Genomic DNA, 8,601 nt, shown 5'->3' with positions numbered 1-8,601 from the left:
TTATTATTTTTGATGTAAATTACTTATAACCGTCAAGTGATTTCACATAATATCACATGATCCTCCTAAAGTTTCAAAATAGTCGCATAACTCTCTTATGATTTTATGTAAAGTGAAAAATAAACAAAATGTACAATCAATTATAGTGTTTATATCAAATGCAATCTAAAAGTACGTGTGATAAAATTTTAATTTTCATGTAACCCCCTTATAGTTTATGTAAATATTCACTTTACCACATGTATTTTTGCATTTATCTACGTAATCTTCCTATATTTTTATATAAAGTAGTTAAGTCATCGATTGATTTAATATTTAAGAAAGGACACTATTAATATTTGGGTTAAATGCAAAAAACCCCACAAACTATATACCCAGTTGCAGTTTACCCCCTAAACTATAATAATAGGCATTTTGCCCCCTTGAATGATATGTTTGGACAATACTACCCCTACTATCTTAAATCCTTTCTTTTTTTTTTTCTCTATTAGTTTTTTTCATTTTTTTCCTTTTATTTTCTTTTTGCTCTTCTTGTCTCTTGGAACTAGCCAATATCTCTCTCCGATGTGAAAAGACTTACATCAAAAATTTTAATATTTTTTAAACTGTTTTTTTAATTTGTTTATTTGTTAAATTCATTCTTAATAATTTGTCATAAACTCTTTGTTATTACAAAATATATGTAGCTTATATTATAAAGTGTATTAATCTAGTAATTCAACAATTTAAGTACCTATAAACTAATTAAAAGTTCACAGTTACTCAACTACTTATAATAAAAGTAACATTATATATCACATAAAAAAGAAAAGTTAGCAATTGTTATTTGTAGTGAAATAAAAAATAAGAATAAACAACAATAGTAGTTCATCTTTTTTGTTATTGATACTACTAATGATTGATTAATCAATTTCTGTATTTTGTTATTATACATTTGAAAAGTTCAATTTCTTAAATGACATTGACTTCAACATTTGGAAAAAAAAATCTTGTATTCCATAGATTTTTTTTTTATAAAATATTAGTATACGAAATTAAGAAATAAACAAATTTTGACTAATCTAGTCTACTTATTTAAACAATGTTTAAAGAAAAAAAGGAAGAATTTAAAAAGAAAATGATAGGGAAAAAAGAAAAATAACAATGCTTAAAATAAAAGGGGTAGATTTGTCCAAACATATCATTCAAAGGGGAAAAATGCCTATTATTATAGTTTAGGGGGTAAACTGCAACTCGGTATATAGTTTGTGGGGGTTTTTTGCATTTAACCCTTAATATTTCAATTAACGATATTATATAGATTATTTTTTGTCAAACTTCCACTTTACATAAAATTATCGGGACGTGAAGTGGTCATTTTAAAACGTTAAGAAGGTCAAGTGATAATAGATGAAACCATAGGGGGCGTATATATAATTTACCCTTTTTTTTGAATCCATTTTGTTATTATACATACAGGTCGAATGGTGCAAATAACACACAATTGCTGAAACCCGCTTTCTGCTCCTAAAGCCATTGATTGAGAATGCGCGTCCACTCTAAGCATTCGGGGAATGCCTGACACAGACCACTGAAAGAATATTACCAAATATGGCAGTAGTAGTAATTTATTTTGGCCGCATATAGATTTGCCAAATGTGCATTAATGAGGTGGCGAAGTTCAATTCAAAATCAATATACTCAGACTTTTTCCGACTATCCTACCACACTCAGCCAGGAAAGCATATGCTATAAAGATTGGCATTTCTTGACCTCAATAGACTTTGTATATATTTGTGGGGTTTATGGAAGATTTTTTTTTTAGGTCAACTAAAATAGTCATTTAGTTTAGTGTGTTAATTTGATGTTCCCTTCCAGTGCCCAAACATCATTTTCACTCTACACATTTTGAGTCATTTTGGCAACATCTCAGCATAAACATCCAACTACAGCTCTCCTTTAGGTACTTATTCTTCTTCTTCCGTTGAATTTGTCAACTTTGCTTCTGCTTTTGGTGGCCAATTCAAAGGCCAACTTAGGCTTTTGTAAGGGTTTATGTCCTAAGTTTTGGGTTTTGATTGTTGGTTTATTGCTCGTTAATTTTCCTACTTTGGTGCTTGCATGTTGTTTTTCTAATTATCTAATCAATGCGTGTTAGTGTTGGTCATTGATTTGCTTTTTTTCTTTTCTTTTGATTGTGCATGTTGCCATTCGTGCTGAATTTACCCATCTGCATGTTAGTTTTGGTGGTTATTATTTATTTTTCCCTTGACGAAGTGAAGCATGTTAATCTTAATGGTAATATCAATGACAAGTGCCGAACCTGTGCAATAATAAATACCTGCTTAAATAAAATATAATTTCTGTAGATAGTGATAAGCAGGGTCGAATCCACAGGGACTGGGGATAATTCGTTTCTTTTAAGGTCCAAAGTATGTGGGGTTTTTTTGGAGAATATAAAATAACTAATTAACTAACTAATAAAACAACTAATAGAAATTAATCAATAACCAATATGACTCTAGCCGAAAGTACAACTTTTCAGACACGGTCTATGCAACTGATCATCGACGCAAAGATAATTCAATTACTCATTAATAGATTGGTTATAGTTGCCATACACGCGATGAACAACCAGCCTTTCCTTAATTTCTCGATAGTTAAGGTACGACCGTTAACTATTTCTCTAACCAAGAAATAACCCTAGGTACGACCATAGGATTTAATTACTTGACTGCATTAATAATTAGAAAAGCCCAACCCTAACCAACAAACACGCTACGAGGGTTTGTTTAAGTTAGATCATACGTTTCCCTAACATGAAACCAATCACGCTAGTCGCCACTGGTATTACTCGATAGAACAATTACGGATTCAATCAATTAATATGACAAAATTATTAGGTTAATTCGAATATCGGGCCCTTGACATTCAAATAACAAAACAATCATAAACAATTAAATCAGGAAACGTACAAATACCAATAAATAAAAGAAATAAAAAAAATAATTAGATCTCACAGATGTTCGGAACCGAGTCCTCAAATTGACCTTCGACTAGAAGAAATGAATTAGTTCATCTTCATGGAGGAAATCTCATGCAAAATTGCAGAAGTAATTATTCTAAAACAAAGCTATGTTTCCGTCCTCGAAGAAACGGAAAAAGGGCAAATAAATAAACGAAAGAATTGGAGAAAACCAAAAGAACGAAGTTCCCTATTCTAAAACAATTGCCTAACTTTTCTCCGTGGTTCCGCCGGATAAGGAACAAGCACTGCCAAAGCTCCCTACGCTTCTTTCCTTCCAAAGCTAAAAATGACTCAATGCTTTCCCGTGGTCCCCGCTGCATATTCAAAATCAAAGTACAACAGGCAAGGACTCTTGATGTTTCCTCTTTCTCTCGTCTTTCGTTGCTCTTAGGACTCTTAGTACCCAAGACACTCCCAATCAGCCAACAGAAATACAATCCGTCCGTATCACCATGTGGGCCAGGTTCGTGGCTTGTTTGAAGTCTCAATTATTTTTAGAAAGTCCCTCCTTTTTGTACTTTTCTGTTCCACTCCCTGAAATTGATTCCAAATACCAAATATAAGTAAATATTACTAATTTAAAACCACAATTGGCAAGGACAAATGGGAAATTAATAATAAAATAACCAACAATTAACACCCTATCAATTCCCCCCACACCTAAATCATGCTTGCCCTCAAGCATGAGAACAACAATTGAACACCAAAATTTGACCATGGCTGTTACTCCAACTACCGTATTGCCAAGACACCAAGAAAATCATATATCAAGCGACACAGGTCAAGATCCAAGAAAAATCACCCCGGTTAACATCTAAACTACCAACTCCTCCAATTTAAAGCAAACTAATCTAAGCAAAAGGAATGGTTGCTCACATTTATCAGCAAATGGTCCAACTATTAATAACATTAACCCATAGATCGGTAAGCTGACTTTAGACATACACTTACACAACCTTCACCTTTTTTATCACGCTTTTCTATATTTCTTTTTTTTTTTTTTTGCTATTTTTTTTTTCAATAATAACAAAAGACTTAGTTTCTAGCCATTAGAGCCTTTTGACGCGAACTCCAACATTTGATAGATGGAGGAGCCCGGTTACTCAGTTCCAATCGCTACGGGACCACGCACTCATAGCAATTACTACCTTTTGACGCGAGAATCGACACTTTAGGTGAAAATCCCCGGTTACTCAGTAGTAATAACTAGCGGAGTACAGTCACTTCTTATTTACAATCATATGGCACAATAACTAAAAATAACATAAAAATAACAGCAGCCAGCCTCAAATTCCAAACATGGAGAACTAAAATTAATAATTGGACCAATTCACATGAAGAATGCCAACAATCATTCCCTATGCCTAGAAAAGTTAACCAAAAATTGGAAAAGTTAAGCAAGTATTGATATTCACCAAAGAGATGTTCCTGAACTCAACCACATTAACAAATTTTACAGGTTGCAGCTAGCAAGGCATTTCAAGGCTAATCCATCACCATAACTCCCACTTAGGTTATTTGGGTCTGCTTTCTTTAAGAGGTTTTTATTAGATAAGTTTTTTTTAATAACTTTGTCTATAGTAAACTCTAAAAATACTTTCAAAGTTTTAAAATACACACCTCAAAATATCAAAAATATACATCATCTTCCTCTTCTATCATTACCCTCCCACCTCACCCTACCGTTGTCATTGCCACTACCTCACTCACCAGTGCTGGTGGTTTGCATTTTTTTTTTCTCCCTTCCTCTGCCTCCCTCTCCTTTCTTCTTCTCCTTTTCTTTTCCCCTCCTCCTCCTTCCCCTTTCTAGAGAGGGAAAAGGGAATGAAAAAGGGGTTGGTGACCAGGGAGTAGCAGGGGAAAGGGGGAGGAGGAGGAGGAGGAGGGGCGGAGGGAGGGAAGAGAGTGGAAAGCGGAAGGAGGAGAAGGAGGGAGAAAGGGAGAGAAGGGAAAAGAAAAAAAAAAAAAAGAGGAGTGGCTGCAGTAGTGGCAGGGCAGGAAGGGTTGATTTAATGTAGGGGTGTGGAGGAGGAGGGAGAAGGGAGGAGAGAAAGGAAATCAAAAAAGGGAAAAGAATAGGAAAAAAAATGGAAAGTTTTTAATTCTTTCAAACTCTAAATACACGAAAGCTCTTCTATTTTAGTTTTTCTACAATAAATTCATAAAATTTTATACAAATATTCTGAAAAAGCACACATTCCAAACCGACATCAAGACCTGACATCCTGAAATATCGGTTTCATCTACGGTGGAAAGCTGACTTACCAATGCATGGTGGGAAGAGCAAAGGAAATTAGAATAACACAGCACAGTGGGCCTGGGTGAAGAAAGGTTATTAAAAGTAGTGACCGGAACCTGGTAGAAGAAGTTTCACAAGGTCCATTGTACTTTTAGGAGAAATAACATGTATGCCCCTCAACAACTTATGGGTATTTGTATGCACCCAAAATTTATCATTAATTGGGGAGTAGCTCCCCATGCCTAATTGGCGGGAAACAAGTTGCAAAGAGTGGGAAGATTTGGAAAAATTAGTCAGATGCAATAATCCTTGGGATACACGAGAATGAAGCCATGTGTACTCCAATCTAAATTTGTAAATGCTTACTTGACAAAAATTTTATGACGGTTTAAATTTAATTGTTAGTTGACATAGATGAGTAATTATATACATAAATAATTGAAATTGTATATAAAATTTATTTTTATGTAAATACATTTATTATAAATTTATTAAAGAATTTTGGTTTATAAGGTTATTGTAATTTAGTAGTTACGAGTAGTTATATTGGCAAAATTTGATTAAGTAAGAGCAAAAATCAGTTTTTCTTCAAGGATAAAATTGAAAGTTTAAAAAATGATATAAAAAGTTTGCACTAACTACGATCCCTCTAACTCTATATATTCCACAGATAGTGGCTGTTTAACTGGAATCAAAATTAGATGAATTATTAGAAACATAATTAACATAGTACTTCAAGAAACCAGAATTGTGACATAATTTATCTGGTAGATTTTAATTCAAATTTAGAAATTAGATAAGTAATCTTATACGTAACATGGTGACTTTCAAATTGATATCGAATTTGTAGATAAGTAATCATAAATATAATTAACATAGTACTCCAATAAACTAGAATTGTATTGTAGATAAAATAATCATAAAGATAAATCACATAATACAAATGTTTCAAGGATTGGACGTTTCAACTATTAAAATAACTATATGGTTATCAACTTAAGTCCTAACCGTACAACTAGTTGTACTGGACATAACAAACTATAAATCACAAATTTGACTAGTAATATAGTGTCAAAATTTGAGACTTTTTAATATATTAACATTATATAATGATAAGGATAACCAAACTATAGTAAAAATCAAAGTTTACTCTTAAAAGTAATTGCTAAATTTAAAGATTTTGTTGTGATATGGATATTGATATGGATTATCTAATGATAGCAAATACATTGAAACAAGCAAGCAATGATATCTAGATAAATGTTAATTACAATCCTGTGTTCAAATTAATAGACACTAGCATTTATAGCATTTCCAATCCCGTGTTCAAATGCACATCTAATGTGTGTGCAATAAAAAAAATATAATATTTATGATCATATATTTTAAATAAAATTTTTATTATTGAAACAAACTTTAATCTTTTAAATAATTTTCATAAAATAATTTATATTAGTAGTTATAATATTTAGTGGTAGTTATGTTGAAAACATATACTTAAATAGTTAGAAGTAAAAATAGTGATGAGTAGTTATAGATAGTTAAAGTAAAAGTAGTTTTTATAAGGGAAAAAAAAGTTCATAAAATGTTAACCCCAAATCCCTTTCTCAAACTTTATATATAGTGTAGATAACAATGCACCTGTATTCACTAAGTATTCTATTATACTAAAATGTATCTACATTTACACAATCTTCACATTTGCGATCCCTTCTTCTTCTTCTTTTTTTCCATTTTGTTTAAAGTAATTTATCCAATTTTTGAATTCAATTTTTTTAATTCTGTTTATTAGTTCAAAAGCGAATTTTCTTTGTTGCATTTAACCTTTTTAATTATTTTTAATATAATTTAACCAACAATTTTCTTTTTCTTTAAGAAAAAAATACTATTCTTATAATTTGTAAATGTGATGGCTATCCCAACTATCTAGGATTATGCAAAAAAGAAAAAGAATAGTTGGTGCATATACACAATCTTCATATTTGATACATGAAGTTTTTCAATTGAGTAATTACATTAATGAATTATGCTACTACATAAATAATCACAAATAACCAAAAGATAATCCAAAATGCATAGATGAAATTCACAGTATGGAAGCGTATAATTTTATAACCTTTTAACCTTTGTATGATTTTTAAAGAAAGTAATTGGCTTTTGAGATACCATGCATGCATGCATATTGAAATTAATATCGTATATTCAATACTAACTTGTACAGTGCTTGTAATTAGAATGTAAAAGATAACTAAGACTGTTAATTATCCACAATATATATAAAAATATGAAAAAAAATTGTTCAAAATGTTATTCACATTTTGTTAAATGAATTTTTTGGCCATATGAAACGACTCATTTTATTTTGAATCAATCATGTGACCACTTACACATGGTCATTTTTTTATAGGCAAAAAAGTTAGATCCCATTTATAATTAAATAAATGATCAAATTCATATTTATTTTTGCCATTAAAAAAGTAAAATCTAGCATTTTTGTCCTAAAAATTAATCTGACATTCATATATAAAAATATGAAAAAATCGTTCAAAATGTTATTCACATTCTGTTAAATGAATTTTTTAGTCATTCACTTTTAAAATAGTAACTTTAAATCTCTTACAAAATCAAGTTTATAAAATTTCGTCTCAACCTAGGTTTTCAACTACATTTTATCTTGAATTAATCATGTGACTTACACATGGTCATTTTTTTATAGGCAAAAAATTTAGATCCCATTTATAATTAAATAAATGATCAAATTCATATTTATTTTTGCCATTAAAAAAGTAAAACCTGGCATTTTTGTCCTACAAAGTAAAATCTAACATTTATATTTATTTTTGCTCTTTGCACTAAAAACATTTATTATTCAGTACGTAAGAATTGAATCTTTTCCAATGGTAAGTATTTCTTGTAATAATAATTAACAAGAAACCAATTTCATAACCATAACCCATTTGGTACCAACATGGCATGTTAAGTTCGGGATCGTAATTCTAAAAACACGACTAGTATGTCAAGCAGCTTGTGAGTAAAAACAAAACTCAGGTTTTGACGCAAAAAAGTCGTTAATTCACTCAGAATTTCCGAGTTCCATCCATCATCAAGGTGGGTTTGTTAAGCCAACCCTACAGCCGTTGCCTTATTTCAATTGGGCCCCAATTGACATGTGAAAGATGTCCACGCTGAGTTGCCTTGTCAATACTGCTTCTGCCTACGGTGGAGAGTTCGTTCTACTTTTCACAGTAGAAGCAACCACATCTATAAACTGGTATCAAATACTCCCTCCGTCCCATTGTTAATGTCATATTTCCACTTTTTACTTGTCTCAAAATTTGAGTCACTTTAAAAAAGT

The sequence above is a fragment of the Coffea eugenioides genome, chromosome 8 (assembly GCF_003713205.1).
Source record: "Coffea eugenioides isolate CCC68of chromosome 8, Ceug_1.0, whole genome shotgun sequence".
Classification (NCBI taxonomy): domain Eukaryota; kingdom Viridiplantae; phylum Streptophyta; class Magnoliopsida; order Gentianales; family Rubiaceae; genus Coffea; species Coffea eugenioides.
This window is presented reverse-complemented; position numbering follows the sequence as displayed.